The 18,253-nt window shown below is 38.4% G+C and overlaps 1 protein-coding gene across 5 annotated transcripts in view; it reads right to left on the bottom strand.

Moving 5' to 3' along the window:
- Positions 1–6,248: 6,248 nt before the first annotated feature.
- Positions 6,249–18,253, bottom strand: part of TAFA4 (TAFA chemokine like family member 4) — a 166,517-nt gene continuing 154,512 nt past the window's right edge. For 4 of the 5 annotated variants that reach the window (XR_015794950.1, XR_015794948.1, XR_015794951.1 and 1 more), the window contains one exon: positions 6,250–11,852. The gene's annotated coding sequence lies outside the window, so the exon portion shown is untranslated. Of the gene's footprint in view, positions 11,853–15,032; positions 15,129–18,253 lie in introns of all 5 variants that reach the window. The other variant, XR_015794949.1, reaches the window with a different exon arrangement.

The raw sequence follows: 18,253 nt of genomic DNA, 5'->3' as shown, positions 1-18,253 counted from the left end.
AGATAGTTAACAAGCTATCTTTAGATCTTCTACCTGCCCCTTTTTTCCACTTAGCACTTCCAATATTTGTTTAAAACATTTTTGGGCTGTCCTTCATTCCAAGGATTCTAGAATGATGTAGAAAGGGCAATTTATTGAAACAGCAAAACAAAATGAAACATCACTCCCTTAACCAATTCTGCCCTGTCCCTCTGAAATATAGTCATGGCAACTTACATGGATTGACCCAGCAATAAATAACAGAAATCACAACCAGCAACAAACAACCATCATTTATAAGCAGCGGTAGCAGCAAGCATATCTTTCAAAGCAGCAGTATCTTGAAAGCTTTGTTCCTGCTTCCTGTTGAGAGTCCATGCTTTGACCTTCCCCAGCAATCATCAGGCCATTAAATAGGTAATGATTTACTTGCCCGCACAGTAGCTATGTGTGAAGCCCCTCCACTCTGCTCCCCTGAAGTATCATCAGACTCTTCATAAGCCTACTCCATTCATCATTAGTGGGATTTACACTGTAAATGGGAGAGCTGCATTACCAAGTCTAATTACAAGCCAGGAAGACAAAGTGCCGTGTGTCTCCACATCACAGTGGAATTAGTAGAATTAGAAGTCAAGGCAGATGAGAGGAGAGTGGGCTTTTAATTAAGTAGTGACAGCTCCTTTTCACACAGAGACTACAATTTAATTTAAACATTCTCACGGCAAGAGCAGAGGGGTCACACATCTTCCCCAACTGAAGAAGCTTCGGGATTGGTGATTGTGAAACAGAATGGAACGCTTGCTGCTTCATTCCACCCTTGGGTTTTGTCATGCTTGTTCCTTTCAGCTTGGATGGGTCTTGTGCCTCCATTCCCATCACTTAGTTCAAGTTAAAGAAAACACGGTTCCAAACTTCAGAGTGTGTCCGCTTTCATTTGATCTGAATCCATCACATGCTGAGCTTGTGTGCCAAATATTTTAGCAAGGGATTAACAAATACACTTGCTGTTGATATCAAAGTAGGGATTAGACACCCATGTTATCCCAGACTAGTCCCCAACACATATCAGTGAAACCTCCAGAATGAAAAATATAATGTAGAAATGGGGTGATCTCAATTGCTTGTGGCCTTTCCCCATCTACACTATTGAGAGAACTAAGTTATTTAAGGTAATGGAAAGCAATGGCAGCCATGTCTCTGGTTAGTCAGCACTGACAGAACACATGCACACACACATATTCAGTGCTATCTACTATCTGTTAATGATTTTTATGCCAACAGGATAATTATAAAACCAAAGTACTGCGGGAATTTCAAATTATAGCTATAATGCCTTGTGTAATTGCTTCATATTTAATTAAATAAGAATTGTGCTTTTTGGGAGGGAGGATAAGTATTGTGGAAAAGACTTCTAAAGTCGTTTGCAGAGAAAATAAGAACGATACTATGAGTATTTCATGCTGGTCCACATCACACTTTAGCAGGCCTGATATTTACCAATTACAGCTACTTCTGCTCCATGGGGGGAACCTTGTGGCGGTCAGATTCAGCCGGCATGGCACGGCGAAGTGCTGCTCAGCCGCACCTAGTCAATTTCACCACCCGGGTGCTAGCCGAGGAAAAGGGGAAGTGAAAACCATGAACTGATTATGGCCAGGTGGCAATGCTTAACTCAAAACCGCAAGCGGATACTTTGTATCAGCGCGGTTTCACTGCAAACAAAGGAAAGCGCAGAGGCTCAGAAGCAAAGCAATCATCAAACAATCGAGAACTCCCAACTTTGCGCGCAAACAGGCAAGCCCAACAAAGGCAACAACAGCACAACCCATAGACTGCAATCAGAAAGACAAAAGCACCGGACTGAATCTGCCATTTGGCCGAGGGGGGATTACTGCGGGTAATCTGTAACTAAGCAATGGGTAAAGCGCGGGAACGGGGAAGCTATAAAATACCATGTAAGCTATGCCAAACCAACCCTGGCTTTGTCTGTACTTACTTACGTTATGCTTGAGTAAACTTCTTTGCTGAACACACGAGAGTTTCTCTGAGACGAACGGGGTAAACCTTACAGTGGCTACACCAGAATTTGCATTACTCACCAAGAAATGCCTTAGTCAGCCCATTGGCCTTGGAGAAAAGAAAATCTCAGTGTCAATGGAAGCAGTCCTCTGGAGGGGACCATGCCAGCGTAGAGTCTTTTCATGTAATTGGACTCATCTATTTAAGCCTATATTTTGACAAGCTACATGGAAATTCAACTGCTTGGAAATGGTTTTCAGTGGCAAACGAGAGGGAAAAAAAGTGAGGTGAAAAGTCCTGAGTGTAAGTAAATATTTTATTGTCAGCAGCCCAATGCATGTTGGACAAGATCCTTTGTCAAGGGCACTGAAAGACAAAACAATATAAACAACTTACACAATTTATTTGTCTGTAAAAAATTCTGATGAAGAAAAAATAATAAAATCCAAAGCATTATATTGTTTGCTATTCCAAAAAAAAATTATATAAATGCTATCTTATATTACTTGCTTAGCTTCTAAAATACTGAAATCAGTGTGGCATATACTAGACCATTTCCCCCCTACACACACACACCAAATACATAAATTATAGATTTAAAGTTTCTGCATCTTACACATATCTTATCTGTAAACGTAGGCTAAAATATGTTGATTAGAAATTGCTAGCAAAACAGCTTTGAAAAAGAACTGCTCTTTAAATGTGTGACTCTTTATGTATATACAAACATGCATGCATGTGTGTGTGTATGGGGATGTGGATAGACAGACAATGATAGGACAGAGAGAGAGGTAGAAACAGAGATGGAGATGGAGGTGAAGTGGAGGTGGAGATGGAGATAAAGATAGGTAGAAATAGGTAGAGTTGAGAGAGAGAGCGAGAGAGATTGAGGGAGAGAGAGAGATGATAGATGATGATAGATGATAGATGTAGACAGGCAGCTTCTCAGACTTGGAGCACAGAGGGGCCTGGATGTATCTTCTGCACCTATTGGTACTTCCTCAAAGAAGCTGCACCTTCTCACCCTTCTGTGGACTCAAAGGGTAGTCTCACAATCCCAAGAAAATATGCAGTTGAAATGAGGAGACATTAATGAGGTGGGGATAACATCAGCACCTCCTTAACTCAAATGTGTGTTTTCCTGAGGCCACACATGTACTCCCTGCATCTACTGTGCCAGCCAAAGAAAAGGTCTGACTCCTTTAAGGAAATGCCAGCAAGTACAGGAAACATAGTCACTCCCCATCTACCTTTTCTGCTTTGGATCTGAATAGCCATGTGTTCCATGATTATTATTTTTTTAATATTTGGAAAATATTGTTTTATTCTTAAAGGAAAACAAACCTAATATCTGTGGTTGAAGAAAAAGGAATGTGGGGAATGCCATGGAATAAAAAGGGGAGGGGGAGAGAAAAAAGACACATCCTTGGATCTCCATGAATCAAATTTTGGAGTGAAAAACAACATGGAATAATAGCATGCATATTAAAGTGACAAAGACTGAAAAAGTTTATTGCAGAAACTTTTATGGACCACAGTCCACTTCATCAGTTGTATGGAGTTATTTTCTTGAGACAGGGAAATGGTAGATAGTTGGAAAATGAGAAGAAAGAGTAGGAGGAGGAGTAGAAATATAGGAAAATGCAGACAATGAAAATGGCCTATAGGTAGTGGCCATTACAAAACACCGGATGTAAAAGGGGGTCTCATGCACTCATCTCATGTCTGGCTCACCACATTTTGAATATATGAAGCAATGTTCCTCACTATCTGAGGAATTTATAGACCAATTAAATTCAGAGACTAAAATTACATGATTGCATCATTGGAGAGTCCTACCAGCCTTGCTGACTACAACAGACTGGCTCTTCATATGACTCTTTCTTAAACATGGCCAGAAATCGTGTGTAACATATTTGCTTCTGGAAGATGCACCAATTCAGACAGCTTGCCTAGAATTCTTTTCCCCCAGGCCTGCTAGTCATGGGTGCGCAGAAGACCTGTGTTTTCAGAGTAACTGAATGGTGTATTTGGGCGTCACTGTGTTAGTCAGCTGGGAATGGTGATTTTATTTTATTTTAACATACATTGTTTTTATATTGCATTTTAATTCCTGTTAGCCTCCCAGAGTCACATTGGTGAAATGGGCAGCCGTGTAAAGTGGAATGAATAAATAAATAAATAAATAAATAAATAAATAAATAAATAAAAGAAGATAGGTTACCTGGGGCAGCATCTCCAATCACTCTTACCTCAAGTGGGGTTTATAATCATCCACATATTTTAACTCCAGTCAGAGATGCTGTGCCATAAACTTATAATGCTACAAATGTATGGTGTATGTATTCTTTAGGAACTAACCTTATGGTGCAATTTTGTGCATATTTACAGTATTAACTGTGGTTAAGTCTCTAAGCCATGCAGACATGATTGTAGCTAGTGTTGGCCAAGATTTTTTTTTCCCCCGTTTGTGTGAAAGACAAAATGGGCTCCCCTCCTATCTTATAGAAAGAGTTTTCTGGATTGACAGTAATTCAATCCTGGTAATACAGCTGAATCCTTTGTCAGAATTAGGAACAACAGGCTAATTTATGAGGCAGAGGACAGGCCACAAAGCCCCTAGAACTTTCTTTTTCAGTAGATGTAGACAATTATGGGACTATTGCTTTCACCCTCTCATGTGCCAGAACTTACTAAGGCAGTCCTTAGTTTTTGCTTATCTGCCAACTCTTGGTCATTGTAACATTTTTTGTATTGTATGTATTTTATTTATTTTCATTGTAAGCCACCCAGAGTCATGTATGTGAGATAGGTGGCTATATCAATCAATCAAACAAACAAACAAAATATGTGAATTAGCCCTCAGTTGTACATCTTTCACCAAAGGAGTTCTAAATAGCTGTGTGCTTAGACTGCAGCTAAACTGGCAAGATAAAGATGTCTCTGGACAGCAAGAGAAAAGTTTCTGAACTCCAACATAATCTTCCCCAACCCAATGCTCCCCAGATATAGTGCATTGCCAACTCTCATAATTCCTCACTGGGCTAGAGACTAATCCCAGAATTCATGGTTCTGAACTGCCTCAGAAATTGCTCTTATCTGTAGACAGAGAAGTGGCAAGTGCTCTTCAAAATCGAATGAATGAATGAATGAATGAATGAATGAATGAATGAATGAATGAATGAGGTGGCTTGCATGGTTAAAGCAATTTTGTCGATACTTTCTATTGTAACTAAGGCTAATCAATTAATGTGCTAATTTTAAACATATTGCTACTTAGAAACTTTTGAATTACCTACGCTATTGTTTTTATTGTTATGTATTTTAGCCACTAATGCCTATCACATATTTTAATCCTTTGGACATTTACTGGATGATTTACTTTCAAACTCTGGTTTTGTAGGATAGAGCATAATACATTTCAATCAATCAATAAATTGTCAATACACTTGTTTCCTAGGACCATGACATGATCTGATAACTAAGAATAGTGCTTAAACCCAGATGAAGACTTGCAGAGGGAGTTGTACTGATATTTCAGTCTTGTTCGTGGGTTGCCATGGGGGAGAGGGGAGCATGAGAAGAAAAGTATCTTGTAGAGATTTTTAATCCAAAATAACATGGTCAGAAGGCAATCCAAACGTTAAACATTGCAATAGAAACACTAAGTGAGGCGAACTATCAGAATAGAATTTGAAGTTTGTCCAAGGACAGTTCAGAGTTGTGTGGTTCTAAGCACTAGACTGATCATGAGTATCTTAGTACAAATAAGGATCAAGGTCACAGATTTTTCTCTAGTATGGGGCTGCTGCAAACTGCAGATGTTTATGTACCAACCTGGAGAGACCCACCCTGGCACAGCTTGTAGTTTTTAGCACTTAATCATTATAGCTAAACACACACAGATGTTATTTATTCTCTCAGTCCTTTGTGCCGTTGGGGAGAATATAGCTTTTAACCTGAAAGAGGATCTATTAAGGAACCATAAGAATTTGGGAGAGCAGGTACTTTAAATTGGCTGGTCAACACTTGTTACTTGGACAGTACACAGGTCACTCTGTCCATTTTCCACAGATGGTATGATGAATTGCACTTCCCTTTAAACTGAAGTCATTAGTTCTGGGTTTGAATCTATACCCATGCATTTTAATGCAAATGTATATCCTCTTCTCTCTTCTTTTTGCTGATGCATTTCTTTTTCAATAATGCAAAACATGCCATTTTACATATGAGAGGAAAGTATAGCTCATACATCTGTAACATATTTTTAAAGCTTTTATTTAAGAAATACATCTGCCCATCACACATTCATGGGGACAAGTCCATCCAATTCATACATTTTAAGCCATAATTCTTATTGTCTATCACAGGTGAATACATCTTGGCCAACCAATTCTCCATCTATCACATAGTTCTGATCTTATTAAACAGAGATCAGTTAAGCTTTACAGCCTCTATTGTCTTGGTCAGCTTGAAATTCAATGGTCAGTTTAGTTCAGACATTCCAGATGTACCCTTGAAAAATATTCTGAAATATTCAGGCCAAACTTTTTTATTGGCACTTGGGTTTCCTCCCCCTCTCCCCACTTCACAGCCTAGTGCTCCCAGATGTTAGGCTATAGTTTCCATGATTACTAGAGCAAAAGTGAGAGGTACTGTAGTCCCATTGCATCTAGGGGCAGTAGATTGGGAAACACTGCTCTAGATTTTGTAAATAGTAAGTTTGCTCATTATACATCAAATCTTCTGAACTTCTTCAGCTTAGTCTGTTCTCCATACCTCGGTTAGTTTTTGATGTCCTGCACACATATTTACCTCCAGGGAATTCCAACTAAGAGGGAGCAGGAGAATGCACTTTTTCACTAATCTCACTCCCTCACACCCACTCCACAGCCTGCTGTCCTCATGAAAGCTCTTGTGTTCTCAGTCATGTAGAAGTAGCTAATACATGCTGTCCCAGTCTCTTATTATTAAGCTGCATCTAAATAATAAATAATGAGTGATCACTGAGTGGGTACTGAAAGAGTTTAACATCACTTTCTTTATATCACAACTCCTCTCAAAATGGCTTCCTCCTGAAACTGTACTCAGCTGGAAGTGGGGATCAGAAACTCTCAGCAGAACAAATAACTAATAAAGAAGGATTGAGGGAGGCAGCTTCTCTTACCATGGTATCTTCATCACTCTGAAATTGTTGCAGACTTGCTTGGGATATAAAATCATGGCCAACACAGCTTTAGTTGTTATTATTTAGATTTATATTCATATAGTTATATCCAAAGGTTATTCTTTCTCTCGATTTTCCTTTCCTTGATAAATTTCTGGGATTCTGCTGCATTTAACCATTAATGGAAGAGTTGTCCATGCCCATCTTATGATTTTGAAGGGCAGGGAAAATGGAGAATTGGATGACAAAAGGCAAAGGCTTGAAGTCAAATCAAGCTATTTAGATATCTAGGCTTTCCTGCATGTTTTTGTATAAATAGATAGTGAACTGAAACATCTATTAACAAAGGTACAGTGAGCAAAGTAACACATTTTTGAAATTAGAAATATAAGACATCAGGACATTCTTCAGTAGTGCTCAAACTTTCAGAATAAACTACATGTGGTACCTTCTCAAATTATGCATTCATGTTTCTTTTTAATATTCTTTTTGCCTTTGCTGCTTTTGATTCCCATATGAGGAACAAGGATCTATAATCCATATTTCTGTAATTCATGTTTATAAACTAGTCTGGTTTCCTCTGCTGTAAACTGAAATGTTAACCAAATGATAAACCTTCTCTTTTATTCTTGTACTGGCTTATTTGTAAGCAAAGACAAATTTCCCAATTCAGTAGCATTAATTTAAAGACCGTGCCAACCTGGAGATCTTCAAAGTGTTAGGATTGCAATTTCCAGAATTTCTAGGTTTTGGCCTTGTGGGCCAGGAATTCTGGAAGAAGCAATCTCAAAGCATCTAGAGAGTGCCAGGGAAGAACAGGTTGGGCTATGGTGTGCCTAATTACCCCAATGGAACAGGGAGTCCACTTCTTGTATTTAACTCCCATACCGAGCTAGGAAATCAACATCCAAATTAAATGGGGGGGGGGGGGTGAGCAGGAATCCAATCTAGTACTCTTACTAAATAAAACATAGGAGTTCCTGCCTACTCTGCCAAGAGTAAAAAACTTCCCAGGATGCCGCCATATTTTTCAAACCTCCTCCAGAAAAACCCTGGATCCCAAACAGCAGAAATCAACAAACCCAGTTTGATAGCTTTCCTTTCAGACTCAGTTTGACTCAAGGTGACAATTTTATCAGTGAAGAATTTCTGGTTGTTCTGTTGCTGGAAGCCTGATCTTATGGCACCAATTATGGGCAAAAGCTACGTGGTTTACAAACTTAGCCAATTGCTTCCCTTTCATGGTTGTTCCTTTTGCACTTAGAATTGATTGTTTTCTTGATTTATTATTTGCGTAAGCACTGACAACTAGCAGGGCAGAATGATCTCTGTGTGAGCCTAACTGTCTTTGGTAGGAACTCCAAAAGCCTAGGAGTCACCCCCAAAGAGATGGTCCTCCCTTCCTCACTAGGTGTACTTCTGATAGCTATACATCTGAAATAAAGTACTTTCTCAAAGCCCAAGCAGACCCATAAAGTGTAATACATAACTGATCCCAATTCATATGTCTTTAAAAATTGAAATAGCCAGCAATCTGAATTGTTTCAGTGGAATTATTTTAATAAATGAATCATGAGCACTGTGTAACCAGCCTGCAGCATTTTGGAGGAATTGAAATTTCTGAACACTTTTCAAAAGCAGTCCATGTAGCTAAGGAATGTGTCACAATAGTTAGTTCTGACATCTCCAAGAAATATATCTGTGGCCACTGCTGAAATCTGGACAGTCTTCTGAGACTGTGTAAACTTGTCCAGCATTGGTAGAACCTCTACTCGCTGAACTGTCTTTTAATTAACCCAAGATCACTTCTGTCTTATCTGAATTAAGTTTCAATTTGCTTATCCTTATCTAATTCATTATCACCATCAGGCACCGATGTAGAGCTTAATCACCTTTCTTGGAAAAGAAGAGAAGAGAAAAGAATAGAGTTGGGTGTTTTCTTTGCACCGTCCACTTTGGGCTAAAATATTCCTTGATTTTTTTTTTTTTAAACTTTCTTTTGCCTGAAACCCTTCCAGTAGAACAGAGCAGGAACGGAGCTAAGGAATGACCTGATCCAGATGATGTGAAAAATACTACCATAGCTTATGTGCTATCTATCATTTGAGATATATACGTATGCATTATATATGTCGTGGTTTTGTTACCTATCATTTTATGGATGTCAATAACCCCATTCACTACAACAGGGAACTCCATGACAAGAACATTTTTACAATCACTCACATTAAAAATAGATCCAGACAGTAGCTTGCCCTTGCCAATCATAAATTATTAACCTTGGTCTTTTGTTAAAAGCTCTTGTTTACAAGGTTACTCCATGCATTAATACCCTTATTTCCCTTCTAATCTCTGCTGGAAAGCATCTGTGGATAAATTTGCATGATGAAGTTGATGGTGTGGCATTCTGACAATGCATCTGTCATCTTTGCATTCAATGTCAGGGCATTTGTTGCTGGCCAGGGGATGGCTATCATTTAGAGGAATGGACTATTATTTGTGAACAATTTTTTTTTTTTAATAATTTATACCATTTTAAATATCCAGATGTCCATAAAGAAACTATTATCGGCCTCATGATTTCCTTTTTCCCCCTTCCTGCTGAATCTAATACTACAGTATTATATGGATCCTTCTCTATTATGGACACTAAGAAAAGAGGCCATCATAGGAACAGTGCTGGGTGGTGGTGGTATTTTGCACACCTCACATTTACCCAATTAAATAATGCCCCAGTTTTACGATGGTAGTGGCAATTATATTGATATGGAAATCATTGATCGTGCAAATGGTATTAAGTAGTCTGTCACCGTGGGCAAAATCTGCAGTATGGTGAGAATGGCGCCCTGAAGCAAGCCCTACCCACCATCTTGCAGATTTTGGACTGTACCCACCCCCCGACCCCCACCAATGGATGCTGCTGAAATAATATGAGCAGACAATACTCACAGAGCTGTTTGTCTAGCAGTTCTGTGTACTTCTGGAGATGAAAATGCATGAACTGGCCTTTTATTTTTTGGCTCAGGCTGTATCATAAAATGAATTGCTTGTTTACTTAATGTAAAACTACAGCACAACAACTGTATCTATTTTTTGCTGTCAGATCTTGGACAGTATACTATGCATTTAGAAAACCTAATTATAATATACTATCGATTGGCAGGTAGATCTGCAGATCTGCTGTGAAAGAAGTCTTATTTTTGCAAAATTCAATTCAGTTTAATCTAATTACTCCATGTTAACTATTTGTAGACAGATGCCAGTTGTTAGTCAATTAGGGTAACATTGCTTAGAAATATACTAAGCTAGATCTCACTTTTCCAGCCTTAGAAGTGAAATCTTGTTCCTCTTTCTAGCTGCTTGCCTCCTTCCATGCTTCATATATTCATGTGAAATATATTACTTTTTTACCTAACAGAAGTTGAAGTTGTGGGATGATGCTCACCTTCCCCTAGAAATGTAATTTGTCTTTTTAGAATGAAGTAACCAATTTAGGATACACATGTTGGCTTCCAGGTAAGTAGGAACCCTGATAGTTCCCCCAACCTTGTTCAACTCTCTATAGGTGAACACTGAAAAATCTTTTCAGCAAATTTGCTGTAGCAGCCAATTCTATACGAAAACAGCAATGCATTGGTGCATTCATGTAACATCATCATCATCTTGAGCTTGTTTGGAGGTTCTAGCAGGGGAGCGCAGCTTACCCTTGACCGAAGATCGGTATACTCCTTCTATCTGGGATGGTCGTCCTCTTCCACGGAGCGCGCAGCTTTGGGAGGGATGCACATGGAGCGGTGAGGGAGGAAGGGGACACCCGCCTAGCCAGCCAGATCAGCCGAATCAACCCTGGCGATCAATGGGGTGACAGATGTCGCAGCCAGATCGGCCTCACATCCCATGTAACATCAGTATTTCATGAGCTGCTCTGGATCCCTGTAGGCTTCTGGGTGTAATTCAAGGTGTTGGTTGTCACCGATAAAGCCCTACATGGCACAGGGCCAGGTTATTTGCAGGACTGCCTATCTCTGGTTATTTCTGTATGTCCCATTTGGTAGCAAAGAATAGGAATGCTCCAGGTCCCTCTCTGAAACAGTATCATAGAGGAGACATGCCTTCTCTGCTGCTGTGCCTGCCCTTTGGAATCAGCTCCTTCCCACAGTTCAGACAGCCCTGACCCTATTAGCCCTTGGTAGAGCCGTGAAGTCTTTTCTCCCATGCATTGGACCAAGATGGTAATCGAGCAGTTCTGCTGGGAGAGTGAGGGCTTACTATGCTCAGCCTCGGCTATGTGTATGATTGTTATATTGGTTTTATACAATTTTTTGTTTGGATAATGATTGTTTCTGATTTTGATTGGTTCTGGGTATTCTGCCCAGAGACAATAATTATGAGAGAATGAATGAATGAATGAATGAATGAATGAATGAATGAATGAATGAATGAATGAATGAAATAAGTTGTCACTAGTGATACCATCCAGAAGGTTGCCCAGATATCACAGCATTTTTATTAATGCTGGGCCAAATTGTGTACTCTCCCATTGTATTGCGAGAAACTATGTATGGGGTGCTTATTTCCCCATCTGATTAAAGAAATTATTTCAGTCCCTATGTGGTGGGGGGAACAACTATACCTATTTCACAGTGAATAAAGAATCTCACAAATGCAGAAAGCAGCAGGATCTGACCTGGTTAAAAAAAAAAAGTATTTTAAATTAGCAAGTTAGCAATTAGAAAATCATATGCATCACTTCAAAAAAACAGAAGTAGGGATATATGGATCAGTGTAAATCAAATTAGCTTCTATCTTTGGATGCTAAATCTATACTGCAGACATTTAATGAAATATCTGGACATAATGCTGCTGGGCTCTTTAAGGGTAGAAGAGGATTTGCACACTTTTGACAAAGTAGCTGAAGCTTTTGGTGTTTTCTTCCTTTTCACAATAAAATGCCCTACCGATTGCTAATAGGACTTAGGACTTCAGTAGGACTTTCCTCAGAGGCTGTCTCCCTTGTGCAGAGCTCCTAGAAGGATGACATGACCATGTTGTGTGGTCAAAGGGTCATTTTGGGAAGCACCAAACTAATCAGCCTCTGAGGAGGTTGCTGCACTGCTGTGAGCTCATGGGACATTTTTGCTAAAATTTGGGGAAAGAGATAAAATGGGGAACTGAACTAGAATTAATTTCAGTAAGATCCACGTCCATCATTCAAATTATGAAAAAGAGAAAGCCTGGCTCACCTTGAGATTGAAAGGAGGAAATTGCTGTTATTTTTCTTTTTAGATTATAACTGGATTGCATTGTTATAGTTTATTTAATCACGGTTTCTTCAATAAGTCACAGTGGCTGGGGTCATATGTAACCCTAAGCCAAAAACCAAACACCTCACTACACTATAACTGGGTTCACAGAACATGTTAAAACCATAAGCCATAGTTAACAAAACATAGTGACACTATTCACCTACTAAACCAAAACAATCAGAATACAAACACAATAATGTAATATCGCTTATTGGTAATCATTTTGGCCATCATAAATTGTAAACCATTTTTATGATTTAGCATGATGTATGAACATACCCTGTGGCTGAAAGTGATGCATAAATAAAGCCTGTGCTTGTTTTAATCTTAGAATTGTGTTCTTTAGACATTGTGGAATGGCACTATTTTGTATTGTTAAGCATTTTAACAGCTTCAAGATTTTATAAAATGTTTTAAATAGTCATATAGAAAAGTATGCCTTTGTAATATCACAGTTTTCAGGCTACCATTCATTTTTATTTAATTCCTACTTTTTAAAATGTTATCTTCTGGATTCTTCTAAGATTGACTTCATTCTATTTTAATGCTAAGTAATAGTATAATCTTGATATAGACCTCAGAATGATTTTAAAACAGGTCTTGGCAATTCTATACATCAACTGTGTTATAAAATAAAAACCTGATCAACAAAATGGCTGATAGCATTTGCGTTACCAAATTATATCTCTAAACAAAGACAAATGTGTCCAGCATCTTTGTATCCCGCTGCTCTGGATATCAGATTGGAAGCTATAAAATGGCTTTGGAGCAGTTTTGGACTGCCTGGTGTGCTACAAAAATGTCAAAGAGTGCTTAGCAGCATCAGCTTGGCTTTGAAGTACACAGTTTAGCTGGTGTCACATGCTGAGTGAAGCATTCTAGATAGTTTTTAAAAACAACAATGCTATTTCTACAAGAGAATCTATCAGTAAGTAAATTTTTCTTTGTTGGATCACTGGGAGGAGAGAGAACAGCTAAACACAAAACTGACAATTACATGAAAGGAAAGTTAAGGAAAGCATGGTGGAAAGAAGCCATGGGACATGGAAGCCATACTCTCTACTTGGGAGTAAATATATAAATGTATATGCATCCATACCCAACATGCTATTCCCTTTCAAGATAAGTAAGGGAGGAGGTAAAGCATACTCAGATTTGCAAGATTGATGTCAGCCCCACAATGTAGACCAAAGGAACAACTCCATGGAAGTTTAAAACTACTTTTATTAAGATGGACTATAGTAATAGAGTATTGCAAGTCTCCTACTTTTCTTATACTCATGTGAATTAGAGGGGTATCTGAGCCATTTATGCATGTCTTCTTTTTTGGGCTTCAGCCACATTTTACTCCTCACTGTTTTGGTAATGGATCTCTCTTCTCTCTGTCAAGGTCATTGTCTTTTCTCTCTACAGTATGTGCTACATTGATTATAGAAAAGCCTTCAACTGTGTCTATCATGTCAAGCTGTGGAACATGCTTGGAAAAATGGGAATCCCAGATCATCTCATTCTCCTCATGCAAAACCTATATACAGGCCAGGAAGTCACAGTACAGTCAGAATAGCCTGGCTCCAGGTTGGCAAAGGAATGAAACAGGGCTGTATACTCTCCCCTTGTTCAACTTTTATGCTCAATAGATTTTAAGGGAAACTGGATTGGAAGATGATGATCATGGCTTTAAAATGGGATGAAGAAACATCAATAACCTGCACTGTGCTGATGGCACTATTCTGAAAATGCAAAGAATCTGAAAGCTCTAGTAATAAGTCAAGAAGAACAGTGAAAAAAATGGGACTAAGATTAAACATAAGAAGAACAAACTAATGACAACTAATATAGCAATCAGCCTCAGAACGGACAATGAAAGTTGTAGAGAGCTTCTGTCTTTATGACTATCAACAGTAAAGGAACCAGCAGTCAAGAAATACAGTATACCATAGACTAACTTTTGGTAGAACAGCAATGAAGGTCTTGGAAAAGCCAGATGCTATGAGATATCTACATAGATCAGAATTCTTCAGGCAATGGTTTTCCTTGCAATACTCTGTGGAACTGAAAGTTGGATTTGAAGAAATAGAGTAAGAACAATATTGATGCTTTTGAACGTTCATGCTGGAGAAGACTCTTGAACATATCATGGATAGCCCAGACAACAAACAAATGAATTATAAAACAAATCAATGCAGATTTCTCACACAGCACAAATGACCAGATTCAAATTATACATTTTGGACACATTATATGAAAACCCAGCTCCTTTGAGAAGTCCATAATTCTGGGAAATGTGGAAGAAAAAAGATGATCAGCAACAAGGTGGCTGGACTCATAGTGGTGATGAGTACATTACTGAAAGACCAGATGAGGCAGAGTGGGGACAGATCATCCTGGAGGTTTATTTATGTAGTTGCTAACAGTTAATACCAATCAATTACTGATTATAAGCTTTGTTATAAATAATCACATCAGTGATGATGGCAGGATTACCTCTGTTCTCACTGCAGTATCTGATTTCTACATGTGTAAACTGATTAAGTATTTCTTAGTGCATTTGCTAATCATACCTGATAATCAAGGGAAAGACTTCAAAGCATTCATTCATTGATTTATTCATTGTTGTCTCATTGTCTTGCATAAGTTTGTAAGAAAAACCGAGGCATCTGGAATGCAAATATAGTTTCATAAACCTCTACTTTTACTACACTATAACTCAGCTTAATGTATTTTACATTGATCTGGCTACTACAGTGGGTTACTTTGGGGGGTATTTAATTTAAAAGGGTTGTAGTTTATATGAGGAGTTAAATAACCAAACAAATAAAAGTGAGGAGAAATGCTGTCCTAAATGTGAACAATTCCATGGAGATGGATGACTGGATGTTGTCTTATGATTCCTGAAAAAGGAGATATAGTCTACAAAAGTATAAGACATACTTAAAAATCTTAAACTTTAAGGGACCACAAGACTGTTATTACTTAGATAGTATCCATAGTGCTTGCTTACTTCACAAATCAGTTTGTAACTGCAAGATGGAGTCACTCCACAAAGAAAAACAAAAGGATGTGAGTTGTATGGGATTCTCAAGTACTGACAGACCTGGAATTCCCTTGATCAATTTATGGAGGTGCCTCTGTTAAGCCTCTCTCTGATCCATAAGTCTAAAGTCCCCATTTCAGACTGGATTCATGGGACGTACAGTATCTTCCTTCCTTGAGAATGTAATCCTTAGAATACTTAGCACTATTTCTGAGATTGCTAGATGAGAGAGGCACAATGAAATTAAGAATTATAAAAATAATTTCCTTCAGAACTACAGCCTTGATCAAAGCAACTTGTATTTCAGTCCAACTTCTTCATCTATCAACACATCTCACGTGGCTCTACACAAAATTGCTGGTAAGAGCAATTCCTATCAATAGGAATTTCAGGCAAATCCTGCTTGGTCAGTCAGTCCACTGAATCCAGCATTGTGTTTTAATGGCTCATACATGCCGCAGTTCCTCTGCTAATGGTAAAATATGCAGTACTCAAAGCCAGCATGTTATTTATTTCTGGGCAGAAGAACTTCCCAGGTAATAAAATACAACAGCTACAGATTACATAATTATTTACTGCTCTTTCAGAACACTCAAAGTTAGGTGTTGGGAGAGCTGCCTAACTTTCTTTAATGGTAGGGCTTGCTGTACTTTAGATATCAACACAGGGCATCAAGAAAGCAGATTTCCCCTCTAACTTTGCGATCATTGTTAACAGCAGAGGATTGATCAGTCTTTTGATAGCAGAGGACAGCTATTTGTTATGTAAAAAAGTTGTTTTTTCTTTATCTGGAAATGGTTGGAACCAATGAGCTGAATATCACCAGCCCTACTATTATACAAGATCCATTTTTTCCATTCTATTTATAAACCTTAGAGTCCTTGGGGTTCTCTGAGCTTGGTTGTTTTCTTGCAGACGTTTCAGTACCCAACTAGGTAACATTTTCAGTGTTCATTCACAAACCTTAGTCATGCCTCCTCTCTCATAGGTATCTTATTTTTATCCTAAACAATATAACACATATTTATTCTTACACTGTAGAATAGGAAGTGACCCATCCAAACTATTCATAATTTTAAATGTTCTTTTCCACTGTTATAATACCCTCTCCTTTTTTAAACTTTACGACTAGAGTAGCCAAAAATGTAGACAGTATTCCCACAGTAATCAAACCATAAAACATGAGGTTATTGACAGAGCTGCGGTCACTTGTCTAATTATTCCTTACAGTGACTTTGCTTTTCACACCATCAATGCACAAAGTTATCTTCAGTGGATTGTTCCTCATGAGCCCAAGGAAGTCCTTTCTAGAAGAACGGCCACAAATCCAGTCCCAACAAGAATGAAGTGCATACTATCATTTGGATGATTTGCTTCAAAACGTACAAGAGCAAGACCCCAGCACCTCTTCACGGTATCTACACTTCCAGAAAATATCTCTTCTGAATCATGTTGAAACAAGGGTATCCCTAGTATCTATGGTTAGTACTGTCCTTCCCTCCATGGAGTATTATTTTTTAATTTGATGCCCCGAAATAGTTTCTAAGACAGGCTTCTCCAATCTGATGACCATCCAATATGTTGTGACAACAGTTCTCAGAATACCTAGGGAGCCTGGCCAACAGCACAGTTCGATTATTAAATTTGGATGCCACCCAAAACTTTAGCGTGCAGGTCAGTAGGTCTGCCCACAATGAATATTGCTCATTTATTCTTGCAGTCAGATGCCTGCTTGGTTTTGGTTTGTTTTATATCAGTTACTGATCCATAATAATATATCAATGATAGAATGAGTGTATGTTACTGAGCATAGTTCTTTCAGTGCCTGTGCCCGGCAAGGGAGAATAAATAATTATATTGATGTTTTCCCTTTTGATGTAATATTATATACAAGGACTAGAAATCTACCACCTTCATCTAGGGTCTGACAGTTTTATTGCCAATATTTAATTTAATCTTATTTGGATGTAAATTTATCCTACAAACATTATTTTATCTGCGGGTTTTGTTTTGTTTTTTTGGTGGAGGGATAAAACCAGAAAATAACTGCTGTTGGACTTATAAAAAGATATTGTAAAAAATTGTATACACATCAAGGATAGCTAAGGCCCTTAGCAAGATTAAAAATTTCTGTTGGGATTGTTTTCTCTTATACAAACAATAAAGCTATGTATCCATCAAATAACTCCAACAGTTAGTTTAAATCATTTTCTAATATGAAGTTCCGCCCAAAAGTTAAGTGGATCATATCACTAACCAAATAATCTGTTTAAAGAACATTCACAGATTCAATCCTTACACTGATATTTAAAAATGTTATGGGGTTTGGCATTCCTTCTGGAGAATTAACTTAGATTTTATGGCCACTTGCTCCCACTAACTCCAAAATTATTTTTCCACCATACAAAGAACAGTATGTAGCAAGTCTTTGTGTGCACACACATACACAATGCTTTCAGAGGTTTCTTTGTTTGTTTGTTTGTTATTTATGCCTTGAGGATTACAGCAAATTAGGGCTTCTGGGTGGGGAAAATGGTGACCTGAGGCATCTCCAAAGAGTGGGCATGCCGCTGAGGCAAAGATCAATGACCTGGTGGCAAATCTGGACCAGCGAAGCTTCTCTGGACAAGAAGAAGCCAAAAGATTGCCCACATGCACTCTGGAAGGCTGCTCCTTGCAAGGAAACCCGCAGAATCTAGAGGATCTGTGGTGAACTGCGAGTAGAGCATCGGGAGCCAAGGAAGAAAT

Source organism: Python bivittatus, unplaced genomic scaffold, assembly GCF_059951505.1.
Source record: "Python bivittatus isolate LINGU-HERP-01145 unplaced genomic scaffold, Pbiv_v1 ctg000080_np1212, whole genome shotgun sequence".
NCBI lineage: Eukaryota > Metazoa > Chordata > Lepidosauria > Squamata > Pythonidae > Python > Python bivittatus.
Note: the sequence above shows the minus strand (reverse complement) of the source record. Positions and strands in the feature narration are given on the sequence as shown.